A 22,618-nucleotide genomic window follows, 5' to 3' on the forward strand; every position below is an offset into this window, starting at 1 on the left:
AATGAGTGCATGTGTGTCACCAGCCATATTGAATGCTTAGGTGCCTATTTAGTGGCTCAAAATCAGGTGCAGCACCAGCAAACCTCCTGGTCAGTGGGGCTTGGATTTTGTTTCAAGAGATAAGTTAGTTAGTTATATATTTGTTGCTGGATTTTTCTATGTCAGTGATAAATTATGATCAGTTGGAAGTAACACCAATCAGGAAAGAGATAAAGGAGTTTGTGCTTTGCCCTCCAGGTATTTCATCATGACTTGTCTTTGGTTAGTCAGTGTCCCTGAGCTAAGGTGACCAGAAAAAATTAAAATTTTAGACATGCAATTTACTGCTAGAAGAGGAGTTTCAGTATTCCCTTGTTAATAATAACCATGGTTTATTTCTTCGGGCACAATATTGCTGAAATCTGCTGGCACACCTGAGGTTTATTTTGTCGGTTCTCATTTTGGTAACTGGGTGACTGCCTTGTGTGATTAAAGAAAGAAAGAACTCCATTGTGTTAATGGAATGCTCCACTCAGGTGGAAGACACTATGGCTTAGAAATTTGATGGTGTCACATCCATTTTTCAGGCACAGAACAGGCATCTCAAGATGGAGGCACCTCTCTCCCTCTTACATGAAAAGGCAGGCTGCTGCTCCTTCTGAGCTGGAGGGCCTCCTTTTGATTCTCCAACTTTGAGAACCCATTCACCATCCTTAATTGGAAAGCAGCCCACCCTCTGGTCACTAATTGGCAATTCGGGAAAAATCATTGCCGGGTGACAGTTTCCCGTGCCATGCGGGGTCAGGACCCCCATTTGACCACAACGTCAGGGTCCTGACGCAAAATCCAAACTCCTTCCCCATTATTGAATATGTATGCATCCCACTCTCAGTCAGTGCAATCCAGATCCTAACCACTTGTGTAAAAGAAAAGTTTTTCCTCATTGTCGCTTCTGGCTCTTTTACCAAACACTGCTAAATCTGTGCCTTCCAGTTATTAAGCCTTCTGCCATTAGACAGTTTCTTGACAACTCTATCCAATCTCCTCTGAGCCTTTTCTACTCTAAGGAGAACACCAGCAGCTTTTTCCATCTATCCATTTAACTACAATCCTCCTGGAACCACTCTAGTAAATCTCTTCCGCACCCTCTCTAATGCCTACATGTCCTTTCTAAAGTGTGGTGCTCAGACTTAGATACAATACTCCATCTAGGGCTGAACTAATGTTGTTTACAGGTTTAACATAACTTCCTAACTTTTTTACTCTATGCTTCTATTTATAAAGCCTAGGATCCCATCTGTTTTATTAACTGCTTTGTTAACCTGTCCTCTCACTGTCCCTTTCCTAATCATGCCCTCTTCCTCTCCTGATCATTGCCTCCTCATTCTCCCTATCCACGCTCTCCCTCCCTCCTAGTCACATCTGTCCTTTGCAATTGCCTTTGTCCCTTCTTCCCAACCACCTCCCTCATTGCTTTCCCTCCCTCTCCTAGGACCGACGAGAGAGTCACTGCTGTCAATGCCCTGGCCTGTAATTGAAATCCTTTTCACCGGTGAGATGCCTGGGGACATCTTGCAGGTGGTTCAAGCTTGTTGTACTGTGTAAATGAGGCCTGAGGTCCAATAAGTTCCTTAATGGTGTGCACCACTGATGTGGCAGGGGTGAGGAAAGCAGAAAAACAAGCACTTTCCTTTTTTCCTCCAGTACAAGTGCATGGTGATGGAGACATTCTCCAGTGATCCCCGATCTATGTCTGTGTAAATGTAAAAAATTTTAGGAATGAATATTGAGAAATGTCTAAGAGATATAGATGAAAATAAACTGAAGATAACAATACATTCTATCAGAGAAACAGATGACAACTTTATGCAATCTTAGTATCTACTAAGCAATCACAAAATAGCAACTTTAGAGTCGTACAGCATAGAAACAGGCCCTGCGGCCCACCACATCCATGCTGACCATTATGCCTATCTATACTAATCCCACCTGCCTGCATTAATTCCATATCCCTCTATGTCTTGCTCATTCAAGTACCTGTCCAGATGCCTCTTAAATGTCGCGATTGTTCCTGCCTCCACCACCTCCTCAGGCAGCTCATTCCAGATACCCACTGTTCTTTGTGTGAAAAATTTACCCCTTTGATCCCTTTAAACCTCCTCCCTCTCACCTTAAATCTATGCCCTCTAGTTTTAGTCACCCCTACCATGGGAAATAGACTCTGGCTACATACCCGATCTATGCCTCTCATAATTTTATATACCTCTATCATGTCCCCTCTCAGCCTCCTTCGCTCCAGGGAAAACAGACCCGGCCTATCCAATCTCTCTTTATAACTGAAGCCCTCCAAACCAGACAACACGTTTGTGAATCTTGTTTGCACCCTCTCCAGCTTAATCACATCTTTCCTGTCGTGCGGCGACCAGAACTGCACACAGTACTCCAAATGCGGCCTGACCAATGTTATGTACAACTGTAACATGATGTCCCAACTCTTGTACTCAATGCCTCGGCTAATGAAGGCAAGCATGCCATCCGCCTTCTTCACCACCCTGTCTACCTGTGTTGCCACTTTCAGGGAACTATGTACTTGCACCCCAAAGCGTCTCTGCTCAAGAACACTCCCCAGGGCCCTGCCATTCACTATATATGTCCTGCCCTGGTTTAACTTCCCAAAATGCATCACTTCACACTTGTCTGCATTAAATTCCATTTCCCACTCCCTTGCCCACTTTCCCAGTTGATCTATATCCTGTTGTAACCTTAGACAACTTTCTTCACTGTCCACTATACCACCAATTTTGGTGTCATCTGCAAACTTACTAATCATGCCCCCTACATTCACATCCAAGTCATTAATATATATGACAAACAACAGAGGGCCCAGCACCGATCCCTGTGGCACACCACTGGTCACCGGCCTCCAATCTGAAAAACAACCCTCCACTACCACCCTCTGCCTCCTATCACCAAGCCAATTTTGTATCCAATTTGCTTGCTCACACTGGATCCCATGTGTTCAAACCGTCTGGACCAGCCTACCATGCGGGACCTTGTCAAAGGCCTTGCTAAAGTCCATGTAAACAACGTCCATTGCCCTGCCCTCGTCAATCCTCTTGGTCACCTCCTCGAAAAACTCAATCAAATTCTTGAGAGATGATTTCCCACGCACAAAGCCATGCTGACTATCCCTAATCTGACCATGTCTTTCCAGATGCATATAAATCCTGTCTTTCAGAATCCCTTCCAATAACTTTCCCACCACTGATGTAAGGCTCACTGGCCTGTAGTTCCCTGGCTTATCCCTGCTGCCCTTCTTAAATAAAGGCACAACATTAGCTATCCTCTCGTCTTCCGGTACCTCACCTGTGGCTAACGATGATACAAAAATCTCTGCCAGGGCCCCAGCAATCTCCTCCCTTGCTTCCCATAGCATCCTAGGATTCACCTGGTCAGGCCCTGGGGATTTATCCACCTTAATGTGCTTCAATACCTCCAACACCTCCTCCTTTGTAATGTTGATATGCTCCAGGATATCGGTGTTCCCTCCCTTGAGCTCATTAGCTTCCATGACCTTCTCCTCGGTAAATACGGACGAGAAATAGTCATTTAAGACCTCGCCCATTTCCCGTGGCTCCAAACATAGATTGCCACACTGATCCTTAAGGGGACCTACTCTCTCCCTTGCTACCCTTTTACTCTTAATATACTGATAGAATCTTTTAGGATTCTCCTTTATCTTATCTGCCAGGGAAATCTCATGGCTCCTTTTCGCCCTCCTAATTTTCTTCTTAAGTGTAGTCCTACATCCCCTATACTCCTCAAGGAACTCGCTTGATCCCAGCTGCCTATAACTGACATATGCCTCCTTCTTTGTCCTGACTAGACCCTCAATATCCCTCGTCAACCAAGGTTCCCTAAACTTGCCAGCCTTGCCCTTCCATCTAACAGGAACATGCCGGCCCTGAACTCTTCCCATCTCACTTTTAAAAGCCTCCCACTTGCCAGACGTCCCTTTACCTGTAAACAGCCTCTTCCTGCCTGATGCCATCGAAATTAGCCTTCCCCCAATTTAGGACTTCAACCTGAGGACCAGTCCTATCCTTTTCCATTACTATCTTGAAGCTAATAGAGTTGTGATCACTGGTCCCAAAGTGCTCCCCCACTGACACATCAACCACCTGCCCATTCTCATTTCCTGAGAGGAGGATGAGTGTAGCCCCTTCTCTAGTAGGGCCATCCACATACTGCTTCAGAAAACTATTTTGAACACACTTAACAAATTCTTCCCCATCTGATCCCTTCGCCCTAAGGTAGTCCCAGTCAATATTAGGAAAGTTAAAATCACCTACTATTATAACCCTATAATTCCTACACCTATCTGTGATTTCCTTACATATATGCTCCTCCACTTCCCTCTGACTATTGGGGGGCCTATAGTATAATCCCATCAAAGTGATCACCCCTTTCTTATTTCTAAGCTCTACCCATATGGCCTCGCTGGACGTTCCCCCCGGGATATCCTCTCTAAGTACTGCCGTGATGTCCTCCCTAATCAATAGTGCAACTCCCCCTCCTCTCTTACCTCCACCTCTGTCACGCCGGAAGGATTGGTACCCCGGAACATTGAGCTGCCAGTCCTGCCCATCCCTCAACCACGTTTCCGTAATAGCTATTATATCACAATCCCATGTACCGATCCATGCTCTGAGTTCATCTGCTTTACCTATAAGGCTTCTTGCATTAAAGTAAATGCAGTTTAGCCTACCAGACCTTCCGTGCTCCCTGTCCTGCCCCTGCCCGGCCTGCCTACTGGACTTGCTTGCTTTAACCTCTACATTTGCCTCAACTATCTCATCAGAGAGACTACTACTTTGGGTCCCACCCCCCTGCAAGACTAGTTTAAACCCTCCCGAGTAGTACTAGCAAACCTCCCCGCGAGGATACTGGTCCCCTTCCAGTTCAGATGCAACCTGTCCCTCTTGTACAGGTCACCTCTGCACCAGAAGAGATCCCAATTATCCAAGTAGCTGAAGCCCTCCCGCCTACACCAGCTCTTCAGCCACGCATTCATTTGCCTTCTCCTCCTATTCCTACCTTCACTAGCACGTGGCACAGGGAGTAATCCTGAGATTACAACCCCAGAGGTCCTGCTTTTTAACCTTCTGCCTAACTCCCTATATTCACTTTGCAGGACCTCATCTCTCTTCCTGCCTATGTCGTTAGTTCCAATATGGACCACGACCTCTGGTTGCTCACCCTCCCCTTTCATAATGTCCTGCAGCCGCTCAGAGACATCCTTGACCCTAGCGCCAGGGAGGCAACATACCATCCTGGAGTCTCGTTTGTGGCCACAGACACACCTATCTGCACCCCTTACGATAGAATCCCATATCACTATAGCTCTTCCAACCCTTTTTCTCCCCTGCTGTGCAGCAGAGCCCTCCGTGGTGCCACGAACTTGGCTGTTGCTGCTTTCGCCTGGGAGGTCATCCCCCCCCAACAGAATCCAAAGCATATACATCTGTTTGAGAGGGGGATGGCCACAGGGGACTCCTACACTACCTGCCTGCGCCTACTACTCCGTCTGGTGGTCACCCATCTCTTTTCTGCCTGTGCAGCCATTACCTGCGGTGTGATCACCTCACTAAACGTGCTATCCACTTTCTAGGTCAGGCTTCTTTTAGCTTTATTGTCACTGCTCCAATATGAGTTCATGAATAAGTACCAGCAATGAACTAAAACACTGATCGAACTAATAATGAAGGATTTGCATTTACTGTAGCTAGTTCTAATATTCCAAATTTTTAGATCCATAACATCACCATTATTAATAGTCATAGTCCGATTAGGTCTTATTTTATTAAATCATCAGTGAGTTTAACTTTTAAATTGATGACCATATTTGCATAGTAAAATGAGCACTTGGACCTTACTGATGCAGTATGATTCATCATAAAGCATTACAAATTATTCTGTCTGCCATTCTTGAGTAGCTCAGTCTGTGCAATAAGCATATTATCATCACAGGATGTCACTGTATTGTTCTGAATGCACAATTAGAAAAGCTTTATAAATGAAAAACTTTTATGGAGGAAATAATTTATACCTGTTAACTGGCACAAGACAGCTCACGTTCTACATGATTATATTCATGAAATCAGAACCGAGTGTATAAAAGACCATTACATGTGACAGAACGATCCCAGACACTGCACTGTAAGAGCTGCACCTAGATAAAGAAGGAAGTGCAATGCTCCAAGGTTTTAATCTGCAAATGAAATGTAAGTAGTGTACTGGTACGGAAAAGAAAAAAAACGCATTGGATAAGAAAGAGATTTAAACAAAGATCTGTTCAGCAAAAATGACTATGTAAAGTTTAATGACTAAATAAACAACTTTCATATTGTGAACATGATTCTGAAATTGAACCACAGAAAGACTACAATTTAAACACATCCATTTAAATTTCTTAATCTGTTTTTTAGCAGTGGCAACAGCCTGCTTATTTTAAGCTGGATAATGTTCAAATTGGCCAGAAGAGTGATATTGTGTAGCTCAATGACTGCAAGGAGGGCGAGAGTGTTGTGTTCTAGTGAACTTTGCAACTGTACAGCTTCAGTATTTTTTCTTCTGTTGTGTTCACTCATTTTGTTTCCCCATGTTTCTTCATGAAACTTTCACACACAGTTCTCCATAAATATTGCATATGTGCCTTACTTCAAAGTGTGTCTCTAGCTGTAGTGATTGTATCCTAAGTTAATTAGCAAGTTCTCTGTAATGCAGAAGGCCTGCTACCTTTTAGAGTGGCTAATGCTTATATTTAAGTGTTAAGGGTATTCTTTGGTAGGTTATTGATTATTATGACCTTCTGCGGTGGTTCTTGAGCCATTTCTACAGATTTACATGACTATCATCCACAAACTCATATTCAAATTTGTGGCTTGGCAGGCCAATGTGAACTGGAGGCAGAGAACACTTAACGTGCTGGAACGGTTAGGTCCAAGGCCCACCCAATATTGGGCTTTAGGCCTCAATTACATCTGATCAGTGAGACGCAGATATCTATTGGCTGTCCCCCAAGATGAGATGATTGTTTGCCACAGTGTCATGGACAGTGGCCCTCAGATAGGTCTTGCATGAAGGGGTAAAATGATCAGGCCGGGTGGAGGTGACTGGCAGAAGGGAGGAAGGCAATGACTGGGAAAGGGAGGGAAGCAACAACTGGGAGGAGGGAGGAGAAATAACAAGAAAAGCAGGAGGGTGCGGTGGGGTGGTGGGGGAGGGGGTTGCTGGTGAGATGTTGAACGGTGACTTGCAGCAGCCCATAGTTTTCATGTGGGATCCAAAGGAGCCCTCCTGCAACTCCTGACTCTACATTCAGGTAAGTTTTTTTAGAATGTTTCCTCCATAGGAAGAGATTAGTGAAAGTAAACATAGGCCCATTAGAGGCAGAGACAGGAGAATAAGGACATGAAAGAGACATTAAATGAATACTTTGTATTTGTCTTAATTGTAGAAAACACAAATAACATTCTGGAAATAATGGGGCACCAAGGGTCTTGTGAAAATGGGGAACTTTAAGAAATCAATATAAGTAAAGAAATAGTACTGGCAAAATTAATGGGACCAAGTGGTGACAAATCCCCTGGACTGGACGACCTAGGGTTTAAAATAGGTAGCTGCAGAGATAGTAGGTGCATTGGTTTTGATTTTTTGGAATTCCTTAGATTCTACAACAGTTCCTAAGGATTCGAAGGTAGCTAACACATCCCCACTATTTAAAAAAGGAGGAAGAGATAATACAGTGAACTATAGGCCAGTTAGCCTAACATCAGTAGTAGGCAAAATGCTAGAATCGATCATTAGGGACGTGGTAACAGGGCACTGAGAAAATCATAATATGATTAAGCAGAGTCAACACCAATGAAAATAGTGTTTGATAAATCAGAGATTTTTGAGGATTAACTAATAGGATGGTTTTGCAATCAGGTGAGGAAGGGGTCTCAGGCTCCCCTCTCGGCCCTTTCCTGGTTTGGCCGTAACAGGGTTTAACCTTTAAAGCACAGTGTTTTTAGCTTCCCATCAGTGAGTCCTTGCTCACTGCTCTCTAATTGTAATTGTAAAGGAACCAATCAGACAGGCTTTCTTAGGTTTAAACAAGAAAGGTGTAAGTGTATTAACCTTAACACTCTACCTCAGTTAAAACTATTAAAAATGCATGACGCAACCAGGCTAGCATGCATATGCGATGAATACACACACAAATGGATACAGAGGAGGAGAAAGAATTAAAGGGGGAAGGTTTGAAGTAGTAGATGGAATCCGGTTACTTTGTATTAGTTTTGCTGTGAAGTCTTTGATTTAAGTTAAGTCTTGCAGTTCTCGTTGGGACCCAGTGCACATTTTCACACTTGTTTCACTGGTACCAGAAGGCTGCAGGGGTCTTCTGTCTTGAGGCTTAAGTAACTTCTGTGGGTCCCTGGAACTTTGCATCAGAGACAGAGAGAGAGAGAGACAGAGTGTGAGAGAGGCTTTGCTTCTCTTTGGTCTTCAAAATTGCAGTATGTCTCAAAACTTTTCTGTGATGCACAATTCCCAGGTTGGCCAGCAGGTTAGTCATATGACCAGCTCTTTGTTTGACACAGCATCACCTACGACGGTTGTTGATTCTTCAAAGCTTACTAGATACACTCAGTGTTGGCTGGGGGGTGGAGGGGGGGAGGGTGGGGTAGTGCTGGCTCTTAAACAGACAATGGCCCTAAATGTCTTTTGATCATCACTATTGACAAAACCCATCTGGCTAACTGAATCAGGGAGCACTCCAATTGTCTCTCTAGGCAACTGTCTCACAGAATGTAAATATGCAGCCATGTTTTCAGCCACTGCTCTGTGGTCTTTTTAAACAAGTTTGTTCAAGTTTCAGTACCAGTTCAAATAGTATTCCATATGGTTACAACCGCTCAGGACAATGCCCCCAATCAAAATATGTTATAATTCTGATTGCGGTGGGAGAAACCCACTGTCAGTTTAGTCCCGTCACTCCACAGGTTGCATCATATTTCTTTAAGCTTTCCAAATCGAAGAAAGCAGCAGTCAAATTGAAACAATGTAGTAACCCCGAACCAAACCAGGTATCGTTAGATATCAACAAATTAACCGTGTATTAAAAAAACTAAAAAGAAATCTTAAATACTACTAATCTAAACAAATATCTAAACACCTTATAACTTCTTATTTAAAAATCTAACTCCCGCATTCACATACATATACTCAAACTAACAGTAGTTTGGTTTTTAATTAGCTGCCCCCAAAAAATTAAAAAATAAAGTCTTTGTAGATTACGCTTCCGACGAATGGTCTTCAAATTCAACACAGTCCAAGTTCACTTGCAGTCTTCCAAGGTCTGATGTGATAAGGGTCCTTCCAGAGATGGGGGTTTAACAGTTTAGTTCGGCAGTTGTAGTATTACACTTTTTTCCCAACGATGAATTTGTTATTTCTTTAAGGAATTACTCTGGCTTGAAGCTTTTTAGAATTTTGAGAGAAAAACTACCCAGGGTCTAAATTGATCTTGAGAAAGAGCTCTCCTATTTCCTTCACGTGCTGGATCAGTCTGTCAACTATGTGTCTCTGCTAGCCAGTTTCAAAGTCAAAATGGATACATTGAAGCCCTGTTCTCCCTCTCTGTATGGTTGTTGCCTGGCAACCAGAATGCACTTTTGCTCACTGACTTTGAAGCTTGCTGCCTTAAGGAAGTATTGATCTTTTACAGCCTTAAAGGCGCACTGCAATATTTCCCGAGGAGAAAAAAAAAACAGGATCGTGACAATATGTTGAAATTAATATGTTTCCATTTGGCAGGTGTGGTTTCCATCTCAATGGATAAAGGGGAACTAGTGGATGTAGTGTATCTGGATTTTCAAAAAGCATTTGATAAGGTGTCACACTGGAGGTTATTACACAAAATTAGAACTCATGGGATTGGGGGCAATAAGGTAGCATGGAGTAAGGATTGGTTAATAGACAGAAAACAGACAGCAGGAAAAAGTGAGATATTTTTGGGTTGGCAAGCTGTAACTAGTAGGATACCTCAAGGTTCAGTAATTGGACCTCAACTATTCACAATCTATATTAATGACTTAGATGAAGGGACTGAGTGTAATGTACCCAAATTTGTTGATGATACAAAGTTAGGTGGGAAAATAAGCAATGAGGAGGATGCAAAGAGGCTTCAGAGGGATACAGACAGGTTGGGTGAGAGGGCAGAACATGACTGATGGAATACAATATGGCAAAATGTGAAGTAATTTACTTTGGTAGGAAAAATGAAAATTATATATTTTTTTGATTGGTGAAAGACTGGGAAAAGGTATCCTTGTACGTGAATTTCAGAAAGTTAACATGCAGGTATAGCAAACAATCATGAAGCAAATAATCTGTTAGCTTTTGTTACAAAGAGATTGGAGTTTAAGAGTAAAGTTGTCTTACTACAATTATAATGGGCATTGGTAAGGCCACACCTGGAGTACTATGTGAAGTTTTGGTCTCCTTTTCTAAGGAAAGACATACTGGCCCCAGAGGAAGCGTAACAAAGATTCACTAGACTGGTTCTTGGAATGAGGGGATTGTCCTATGAGGAAAAATTGAGTAGACTAAGCTTATATTCCCTGGAGTTTAGAAGAATGAGAGGTGACCTAATTGAAACATGTAAAATTCTTAAGGGGATTGACAGGGGAGATCCTGAGAAAATATTTCCCCTGTCTAGGGAACCTAGATGGTCTCAAAATAAGGACTAAGATGAGGGGAGAGTTTTAAACTCAAAGGGTTGTGAATCTTTGAAATTCATTACCCCAGAGAGCTGTGAATGCTTAGTCATTAGTTTTATTCAAGTTAGCGGTTGATAGATTTTTGGATACTAAGAAAATTCAGGGATATGGGGATAGTGCAGGAAGATGGAGTTGAGGCAGAAGACCAGCCGTGATCTTGTTTTAATGGCAGAGCAGGCTCGGAGGGCTGAATGGCCTATTCCAGCTCCTATTCCCTGTACTGTAAGTAACTTACCTTTTTTGGTGGTGACCTGCAGTGGGCACTTTAAGGACCACTTTGTGTTGACCAGGTTTTCCTGAATGCAATGCTGACTGCATTCATGGCAAGCCAATTTGGTAAAGGGGGCATCAAACAGTTGTTAGGCCCCTTATTTGCATATTCATGGGTGCTAATTCCTGTTTCAGACCTGGGCACTGAACACCCTTTTTCGTGCCTATACCAATATGGCAGATGTTACAATTCCTGCTAAGTATGTGCATGCTCAGGGTGCATATCTCTTTGAATGTTTTTCCTGCCCATTTTGACACCTGTAACTTGGGTGCAGCCTCATCAAGTGCCCATATGTATCCAGACAACACCTAGTTCTAGTTCTAGCTCTTTGCAACTTGCATTGTTCCAACATTGCATCTATTTTATCAGACTTTCAAGTATTGGGAAGACTGAAGCCATTGTTTTCAGCCACTGCATAGCCAATGACTCCAACCACTCGAGCTGGATTAGGCTATTCAAACCATTATTGGGATAAATTCAATGTGCACAGGGATCATGATGCATGGTTAACCCACACCCGTTGACTGCAACGTGGGTAGCATGCCAACTTTGTGTTGCCTGCTATTTTATATCATTTCAGTGCCCAGCCAATGCTAACCATGCTGTGATTGACTGGATGACCGAACAGAGTATCAATATCGTGTGTGGCTTTTATTTTTGCACTATGACCAAGTGGACACCGTTATTATCATTGACAGAGGGAAGGGAAGGTTTGGGACTGTTAGTGAATGGGGAATTGGGGTTGCCGTTATTGGCAATGCACTAACTTGTAGTTGATGATCCCTTTAAATAGCGCTGGCAGAGATTATTCTTGCTGCTGAATGCGTGTTCAGCTGCACAAGATTAAGAGAGGGCATTAGCTGGAGTGTCAGTCTCCAAAATGGCACCACTGGCAGCAAAGAAAGCATTACACACTGATTGATGTTATGATCTGCCTGCTCTATGTACATCTGATGGCTGGTCACTGTGTTCGTGCACACTGCGGATGCCATTTTGGTCCCCAAACAACACCTGCAGTGCCCAAACAATGGGCACTCCCAATCTGAATTTTACTCTGTCGGTGCCCTGCTCACAGTAACACTGAGCTTCCATCTTCAGCACATCATTCTCTCTCACCCTGCCCCTACCTTAGCCCCATTGCCACCTTAGCCAAGCTTTCATCACCTCCAAACTCATCTGGTGAATTTAACTACCGCTGCCCAGTGGAAAATGAAAGCAGTACACTTACAACTCTCGTTCTTTTTATGCAACTCTTCCTGGGCAGGTGAGACACTCTGCTGTATCATGAATAAATGCAGATTTGATGTCCTATCACTTAACACGACCCAAAAGGCATATTAACAGAAATGCTGTGGACACTCTGCTCAATAGATTCAGCAAGAGCAGAAGCAGAGACCCCAAAATGTATATGAAAAGCATAGCCTTAGAGCAGGAGGAGAACACCTCCAGCCCCCACAAAGAAAGTTCAGGCACTACCACCTGGGCTTCCTCCCAGTCCTGCTTTTATTGCAAAATGTTCCTGAACTCCTATCTCTGACAACTTAGTTCAGTGCTGAAAGCCTTCTGGATGAGATATTAAACCGAGGCCCCCGTCTGTCATCTCAGATGGACATAACAGATTCAACGCCACTCTTTTGAATTAAGAGCAGGTCAGTTCTCCCGAGTGCTCAAGTCAAGATTTATTCCTCAGCCAACATCACAAAAACAAACTGGTCATTATCACATTGCTGCTTGTGGGAGCTTGCTGTGCTCCAACTGGCTTCTGTGTTCTCTACATTACAGCAGTGACAACACTTTGAAAAATGCACTTCATTGGTTGTAAACTGCTTTTGGATATTCTGAGGTCATGAATGGTGCTGTATAAGTGCAAGAAATTCTTATTATTTACTGCTTGAACACAGTGAGCCAATCTGGACACTCCTTTTTTGCAGGGCGGATCACCAGCTGCTATTATAATGGATTGAGCCTGTCCCATGCTGACTTACCACCTGGAAGTTAAAATTACAATTACAATTTATACAAATGACTTGGATGAAGGGACCGAAGGTATGGTTGCTAAATTTTCTGATGACACAAAGATAGGTAGGAAAGTAACTTGTGAAGAGGACATAAGGAGGCTACAAAGGGATATAGATAGTCTAAGTGAGTGGAAAAAGATCTGGCAAATGGAGTATAATGTGGGAAAATATGAAATTGTCCACTTTGGCAGGAAGAATAAAAAAGAAGCATATTATCCAAATGGTGAGAGATTGCACAGCTCTGAGATGCAGAGGGATCTGGGTGTCCAAGTGCATGAATCACAAAAGGTTAGTATGCAGGTTCAGCAAGTAATAAGGAAAGCTAATAGAAAACTAAACTTAACTAAACTAAACTAAACTAAATGTTATCGTTTATTGTGAGGGGAATTGAATACAAAAGCAGGGAGGTTATACTTCAGTTATACAGGACATTGGAGAGCCCACATCTGGAGTACTGTGTACAGTATTGGTCTCCTTATTTAAGGAAAGATGTAGATGTGTTGGAAGCAATTCACAGATGGTTTACTAGACTAATACCTGGAATGGGTGGGTTGTCTTATGAGGAAAGATTGGACAGGCTAGGCTTGTATCTGCTGGAGTTTAGAAGAGTAAGAGGTGATTTGGTTGAAACATATAAGATCCTGAGGGGTCTTGACAGGATGGATGTGGAAAGGATGTTACCTCTTGTGGGAGAATCTAGAACAAGGGGTCACTCTTTAAAAATAAGGGGTCTCCCCTTTAAGACAGAGTTGAGGACAAATGTTTTCTCTCAGAGAATCGCGAGTCTTTGGAACTCTCTTCCTCACAAGGTGCTGGCAGCAGAGTCTTTAAGTATTTTTAAGACAAAGGTAGATAGATTCTCAATAAGCAAGGGAGTGAAAGGTTGTTGGGGGTAGGCGAGAATGTGGAGTCGAGGTTACAATCAGATCAACCATGATCTTATTGAATGGCGGAGTAGGCTTGAGGGGCTGTGGTCTACTTCTGCTCCTAATTCATATGTCCGTATGTTACAACTCACCTTCATTTATCTAAGTGTTTGCTTGCGGGCCTCCCAGCTTCCATCCCTCAGAGACTCCAACTTGTGTGAAATGAATCCGCTTGTATCGTGTCTCGCTCTAAATCCCAGTATCTCATTACCAAGATCTTCGCTGGCCCACTCTAACTTCCTGTTCTCCATCACACTAAATTTAAAATCTTCATCCTTCTATGGGCTCACTCCCCCACAACTTTGCAACCTCTTCCAGAGTTGGATGTCCTTCCACCAAGAATCTTTAATCTCTGGTCTTCTCAAGATTGCTCCAGTTTATCCCACTTTTGGTGGCAGAGCCTTCAGCCCATTTGTGTCAAATCGGTAGGCTTCCGTTGTTAAAATTCTCTATCCATTTACTTTTCTCTCCACCTTTTAAAAGCATCTTAAACCCTTCCTTTGTGATTAAGCATTCAGATCCCTCTCTGAATTTCCCAGCATGGTTCAGGATCATGTCCTGATTATTGTTCTCTTTGAAAAGAGCATTGGGTCATTTTCCTACATTAAACGTGTTATATAGGACAGGCCTCTGCAGTCTTCTGAAGTGCTTAAAGGAAGTGAAAGAAACGTTATTACAGGGTGCCATGAGTTCATTCCTGCTGATAAAATTGCCTTCAGGAAATCCCCTCTAGCATATGAGTTAGAGTAGGGTACCATTAAAGTCTGTTCAATAATGAATGGCATTTTCCTTTTAAGTCTACACCAGATCCCTATTTGATTTGAGGGGAGTTAGTTGGAGAATTCTTTCCGATACGCCTGCCAGATCCCTGCTTGTCTATGCCAATTCCTGCATTTTCCAACTGAAGTGACTTTGGCTGTATAATAAGACTGCCTAAATATTGGTGGGCATATTGGGCGCAGAATTCAAACATGCAGCACTGCTGTCTATCTGGCTTTCCCGGGGGCAGGCTGTGCTGTTGGTCACTACCTGCGCGACCACGTGTCATTCTTCATGGATATGAGTGCACGTGGGTGCATCCTGTGTGGGCCCGAACACGTTGAATTGGCACTAATCTGACATCACACAGCCCAATCAGCTGATGTGATGCCAGGATTCCAAATTTTGACAAAGCAGAAAGAAGGGCCCTGCAGTAGTGTTATTTAAAGAGCCAGACACTCTGATAGAAGGGAAGTTACATTGTTGGCACTTTTTCTATTACAAAGTGTTTGAAAGTACTCTGGAGCATTTTTGGAGGTGCTTTGGTTAGCGCCTGCATTTGCCAATGAGTGTTGCTGCATCCTCACAGGGATAGCAGAGGAGTAGGTGAGCAATCCACTCAAAGGATGCAATAGGTATGGGGACGGCAGTGGCACTACCTGTGGGTCTAAAGCACAGCAAAGAGATGGAGGAGAGGCTGTGGAGAAGATAAGTTCTGCGCGATGCCCTCTGCCTAGTTGGAGCTGAACTTCTCCATACTCCTTGAAAGTTACAGGAGGCTGTCTGGTAGGCCAGTCAATGCACTCAGCATCTTGATGTACATGCTCATCAGTGCCCTCCTGTATGCCATACCATCGAGATCCTCAGCTGAGTCATCTGCAGTAGTACTTGTCTGCCACCTTGTCCTCTGGTGAACTGCTCTGCTCTGCTCCCTTCTATTGTGTGCCACCTTGTCCTGCAAGAGAGAGGGCAGAATGTCAGTGATTGTGTACAGCTGTGCTTGGGTGATGTTCCTGTCATAGCTGAATAGCTGGAGCTTTGTGGAGGCAGCGAGAGGTGGGTGTGAGGCTGGCATGGTATATGAGGGTGAGGTGAAGTATCTGGATGTTAGATGGCATGAGTCTTGAGTGCTAGGGAGTGCTGCAGGGTAAGTGATGGGATGTAGAGCATTGAGCAGCATGAGAGGTTGATAGTGTGATAGATAAGAAATATCATGTGAACATGTATTCACTGAAGTTGAGTACTTACACAAGAACAGAAGAAATAGGAGCAGGAGTAGGCCATACGGCCCATCGAGCCTGCTCCGCCATTCAATATGATCATGGTTGATCTTAAGCTTCAACTCCACTTTCCTGCCCACTTGCCATATCTCTTGATTCACTGAGAGACCAAAAATCTGTCTATCCCAGTCTTAAATGTATTCAACGATGGAGCGTCCACAACCTTCAGGGGTAGAGAATTCCAAAGATTCACCTTTGAGTGAAGAAATTTCTCCTCATCTCAGTCCGAAATGATTGGCTCCTTATCCTGAGACTGTGTCCCCATATTTTAGATTTCCCAACCAATGGAAACTAGCTCTCAACATCTACCCTGAAGTGTGAAAATAGATAAATCCCCTGGGCCAGATGGGATTTATCCTAGGATTCTCTGGGAAGCTAGGGAGGAGATTGCAGAGCCTTTGTTCTTGATCTTTATGTCGTCATTGTCGACAGGAATAGTGCCGGAAGACTGGAGGATAGCAAATGTTGTCCCCTTGTTCAAGAAGGGGAGTAGAGACAGCCCTGGTAATTATAGACCTGTGAGCCTTACTTCGGTTGTGGGTAAAATGTTGGAAAAGGTTATAAGAGACAGGATTTATAATCATCTTGAAAAGAATAAGTTCATTAGCGATAGCCAGCACGGTTTTGTGAAAGGTAGGTTGTGCCTCACAAACCTTATTGAGTTTTTCGAGAAGGTGACCAAACAGGTGGATGAGGGTAAAGCAGTGGATGTGGTGTATATGGATTTCAGTAAGGCGTTTGATAAGGTTCCCCATGGTAGGCTATTGCAGAAAATATGGAAGTATGGGGTTGAAGGTGATTTAGAGCTTTGGATCAGAAATTGGCTAGCTGAAAGAAGACAGAGGGTGGTGGTTGATGGCAAATGTTCATCCTGGAGTTTAGTTACTAGTGGTGTACCGCAAGGATCTGTTTTGGGGCCACTGCTGTTTGTCATTTTTATAAATGACCTGGAAGAGGGTGTAGAAGGGTGGGTTAGTAAATTTGCGGATGACACTAAGGTCGGTGGAGTTGTGGATAGTGCCGAAGGATGTTGTAGGGTACAGAGGGACATAGATAGGCTGCAGAGCTGGGCTGAGAGATGGCAAATGGAGTTTAATGCGGAAAAGTGCGAGGTGATTCACTTTGTAAGGAGTAACAGGAATGCAGAGTACTGGGCTATTGGGAAGATTCTTGGTAGTGTAGATGAACAGAGAGATCTTGGTGTCCAGGTGCATAAATCCCTGAAGGTTGCTACCCAGGTTAATAGGGCTGTTAAGAAGGCATATGGTGTGTTAGCTTTTATTAGTAGGGGGATCGAGTTTCGGAGCCACGAGGTCATGCTGCAGCTGTACAAAACTCTGGTGAGACCGCACCTGGAGTATTGCATGCAGTTCTGGTCACCGCATTATAGGAAGGATGTGGAAGCTATGGAAAGGGTGCAGAGGAGATTTACTAGGATGTTGCCTGGTATGGAGGGAAGGTCTTACGAGGAAAGGCTGAGGGACTTGAGGTTGTTTTTGTTGCAGAGAAGGAGGAGGAGAGGTGACTTAATAGAGACATATAAGATAATCAGAGGGTTAGATAGGGTGGATAGTGAGAGTCTTTTTCCTCGGATGGTGATGGCAAACACGAGGGGACATAGCTTTAAGTTGAGGGGTGATAGATATAGGACAGATGTCAGAGGTAGTTTCTTTACTCAGAGAGTAGTAGGGGCGTGGAACGCCCTGCCTGCAACAGTAGTAGACTCGCCAACTTTAAGGGCATTTAAGTGGTCATTGCAGTGGATGAAAATGGAATAGTGTAGGTCAGATGGTTTCACAGGTCGGCGCAACATCGAGGGCCGAAGGGCCTGTACTGCGCTGTAATATTCTAATTCTAATTCTAATTCTAATTCTATTTGGTCCCTTCAGAATCCTCTATGTTTCAATGAGATTGCTTCTCATTCTTCTAAACTCCAGAGAATTGCGGCTCAATTTACTCAGCCTCTCATCATAGGAGAACCTTCTCATTCCAGGGAACACTTTAGTGAACCTTTGCTGTACCGCCTCCAATATCCTTTCCTAAATTTGGAGAAGAAAACTGCACACAGTACTCTAGATGTGGTCTCAACAAAACGCTGTACAATTGTAGCAAGACTTCTTTATTTCAGTACTCCAATCCCCTTGCAATAAAGATCAACATACCATTTGCCTTCCTATTTGCTTGCTGTACCTGCATGCTAACTTTCTGCCTTCCTTGTATAAGTTTCACACCTTTTAAAAAATATTCTGCTTTTCTATTCTTACGACTAAACTTCACACTTCTCTACATGATATTCCATCTCCCATCATGTTGCCTACTCACTTAACCTGTTTATATCTCTTTGTAGCCTCTCTGTGTCCTCCCACAGTTTGCCTTTCCACCTACCTTTGTCATATCAGCAAACTTAGATACATTACTCTCTGTCTCTTCATCTAAATCATTGATATTGATTGTAAATAGCTGAGGCCCAGCACTGATCCTTGTGGAACTCAACTATTCACTGCCTGCCAACTTGAAAGTGCCCCGTTTATGCCCACTCTTTGCTGCCTGTCTGTTAACCAATCCTCTATCCATGCTAATATATTACCGCCAACTCCATGAGCCCTTATCTTGCCTTTTATGTGGCATCTTCATCATCTTCGATGTTTTTAACCTTTTATGTGGCATTTTATCCAACCAATACCTTTTGGAAATCCAGGTATACTACATCTAGTAGTTCCCCTTTATCTACCATACTAGTTACATACTCAAAAAATTCTAACAAATTTGTCAACAGGATTTCCCTTTTGTAAAACCACATTGACTTGTTCTAATCATACTATACTTTTCTAAGTGCATTTTTATGACTTCCTTAATAATAGATTCTAGTATATACTCAACGACTGATGTCAGGCTAACTGGCTTGTAGTTCACTGTTTTCTCTCTCCCTCCTTTTTTGAAAAGTAGTTCTTGTGTGTGGTCATTCGACGTCTTGTAGCACTGTTGTGCTGTCAGGTACCTGGATCCAAATACCAGGAGTTGCCCTCCTGGCCACCTACTCCCACTCCCTTCTGAGAGTCTCCCGGCCCCCGTAGGACCATGGCATCTCTCCTCATGACCACCTACACCACTAATGCCTCCAGCGGGGCATCTGTCACTATGGATCCTCTGTCCAGTATTCAGTTTCCATGAATTTCCATTGCAGCAATCTTTTTGATGCCGCTTCCCTTTCAGAGACAGCCTGCCTTTAAGAGAGAGCAGGCTGCCTATACCAGGTGACGAGCAAACAACCCTGCCGAGGGCTCCTGCAGTGTGCAGAGCTCACTGACAGCGTTAAGAGGCAGAGATCAGCGTTGGAGACACACCAGCTAGTGTCACAGTCATTCAGATGAGGTGTCTTACCCACCTCGATTTGAATGGAAGCGGGCCCCCATGCCCAAAAATTAGGGCTGATGAATTTCTAGTCCATTTTAGTTTCATGCCAATTCCAGGAATATGTCATGCAACGATTTTCCATCCTTTGTGCCTGAGTAACATTAGGTTCAAGGAATATGGGTTCATCCCTAGCATCCTACGTTGCTATGCGTGGTGCAGAATGATCTATTTTTATGGTGCCTTTAAAAAGGAAGTTTTTAAAATGTAATCAAATTTATTTGAGGTATTCAAGACTATGAAAGATTTTGGTAGGATATGTAAGGATGGCATTGGTGGACATTGGCAGGATGGTCGATAACCAGAGAATACAGATTTAAGACAATTGGCAAATGAGCTAGAGGGGAGATGAGGAGAATTTTTTTTTTATGCAGTAAGTTGTTGTGATCTGAAATGCATTGATTGAAAGGGTGGTGGCAGCTAATTCAATAGTAACTTGCAAAAGAGAATTGTGTATATACTCTGCAGGGCTATGGGGAAAAAGCAGAGTGGGGCTAATTGCATAACTTTTCAAAGAGCTGGCACAAGCACAATGGCTGTGAGATTCTATGATTCGATAAATGCAACTTTTTTTCAGCCAGCTTAGAGAATGCCGACCATACTACAGTTCAGCACAGCCCTGAAGCCTGAGCTAGACAAACTTTACCTCAGCTCTGAGCTGACTTCCTTATGTAGCCCATTGAAGTCTACCAAAACTGCTAATAACCCCTGACCTCAGAAAATCAGCCAGGGTCAGGGGTGCACGCTTGTGGCAGGTGGAACTGCTGCCATGCTAAAATAATTTGCCAATTATCTTAAATCTGTGTTCTCTGGTTGTCCACTGTCCTGCCAGTGGCAATAGATTCTCCTTATTTATTCTACCAAAACTCTTCATAATTTTGAATACCAATAATAAATTTGATAACATTTAAAAAAAAAAATCACCATAAAAATCGACCACTCCTTGTCACGCAAACAACATAGGATGGCAGGGATCAGCCCATATCCCTTGAACATAATATTGTACTGGGAAAAAGCAGAAATTCCAGGACAAGGCATCTATCCTTATTTGAAAACACAACAAAAAAAAGAAATCAGGAGCAATTCTTGATTTTTATGTAAGCTTTAAGGTAAGAAACAAAAAATCGAGGAGGCTGCAGTCTCTGACATGATGCCACGTGGTAAGAACATGGACTTCTGATTTTAACATTAATTCCCAGATCTCTGCCCTCCTCCAGTGAATAAGCTAACGCTGATGAACAGCCAGCCAGATTTGATCTGTAAGGTGCTAGAAAGGAAAATTAAAAGCCTGGGATTTGGCAGCTCGCAGAGGCAGGATGCTGGAGAAGTGTCAGTCAACTATGAAAGATAGGAATATATATTGCAGAGAAAAGGCTACCAGAGCTGAAAAATCATACCAACTGTCAAGAAATGAAACCACAGTTTGATTCTGACGCCTCCACGGCACAAGGAGACTGCCAGAATAACAGAAATTGTTTTGAAAATGCAAATTATTCAAGAAAGTTGGCAAGGCATAGGATAATGTTTGTCGAGGTGTAGTCAACAGTTGCGAGTCCATACCTTAAATTTAGCCAATTAAAGTGGACATTTTCATGAGGCAAGCTCTTTATTTTTAATACTTTAATTGATGCGAAAAGACAGCAATAGAGCAACGCAAACCAAGCTTGAACAAGAAGGAGGAGCTTGTGTTGCAGATTCTCTTCTGTTGCACTTGGATGCAATACATAATACAAAAGTGGGGGCAGGAGGATCGCAAGTTGCAATGGAGTCTGCCCAATTTTTCCATCCTTAGATTCAAATGGTCAGAGAATTGGGCAATTTCTGTTTTTGTACTCTGTCAAGAAAACATGTTATGCTGAATGAGGGCTTTTTAATTCATTGGTTGGAAACCTACATTAAACTTTTAAAAAGTAATGCTGGGATCCTACATTAAACTTTTAAAAAGGAAAGCTGGGATCTTACATGTAACTTTTATAAAGGAAAGCTGGGATCTTACATTTAACTTTTAAAATGCTGGCAGCCAAGATGGCCACCACAGTTTGCATTGAAATACCTGACATTTCAAGACATCGAATTGGAGATGCATGTCTAACAAGGCCCCATCCAGGACTATGGCTTGGATAGCTGAGTAGATTATCCAGTATCACCCTCATTAGCGGGACATTCAAAGCCACCTTGGAGCAATAACGAATGCAGACATACCTCCAGGGAGTAAACATTGACACAATATAACCTGAGAGATTTGGGTTTTAGACTTTGGGCCCCATTAAAAAAAAGGTATTGAGAGAACCATGTGAAAGTCTCCCCAGTCTGTGTAAAACTTGGAGTTTTGTTAGACACAGCAGACAAGCTTTGAGAGCTAGCCATGCAAGACCCCAATGGAGCTGTCTCACTCTCTCGCTCTTTCTCCAGATATACTGCAAGCTTTGAATCCTGTCCAAGCCTATCATCGCTACAGACAGAGACCCCAGGAAAGAAAACCACCTACATCACTGTCTCCAAGAAACACCTGAACCAGGTGGACCAGCTGCAAAGTGCAATTTTACCAGTCAGAGACTTCAGGATCACAACTTCAGTCGGAAGACAACTGAATTACCAGACTCCACAGACTGTATATTATTTTTATTGGGGTTCTGGACTCTAATCCAACCCAAACTATTCCGCATCACTCTTTAACCTATTTGTGTGTTTGTGATTCTCGTGCGTGAGTGTCTGTGTGAAAGTTGGAGCGTAGTTTTATTATTTTACTTGGATCGGGTTTAAATTTTAAGTGCAATAAACCAACCTCTTTCTTGTTTAAACTCAAGAAAACCTGTCCAATTTGTTCTTTTATAATCATAGCACATAAAGGGTCAAACACTCACTGAATTGGTAAGCACGTTCACTGTTTAAAAGAAATAAATCCTGTTGCAATCAAACAAGGACTGGGACAAGAGGGGAGCCTTTCGACCTCTCCTCACCTGATTGTTACAACTCATTGAGAGTCTTGTTTCCATTCTCTGCCCAGGTATAGGAATAATGCATCAGCCGTGGCTGTGCTGCATAGAAGTCAATGACTGATCCTTCCTTCTCGTTATTAGGGGTGGATTGAAGTAATTTATTTCAAAGTATTTAGCTACACAATAATTAAAAAGTAATTGAAATT

Source organism: Heterodontus francisci, chromosome 3, assembly GCF_036365525.1.
Source record: "Heterodontus francisci isolate sHetFra1 chromosome 3, sHetFra1.hap1, whole genome shotgun sequence".
NCBI lineage: Eukaryota > Metazoa > Chordata > Chondrichthyes > Heterodontiformes > Heterodontidae > Heterodontus > Heterodontus francisci.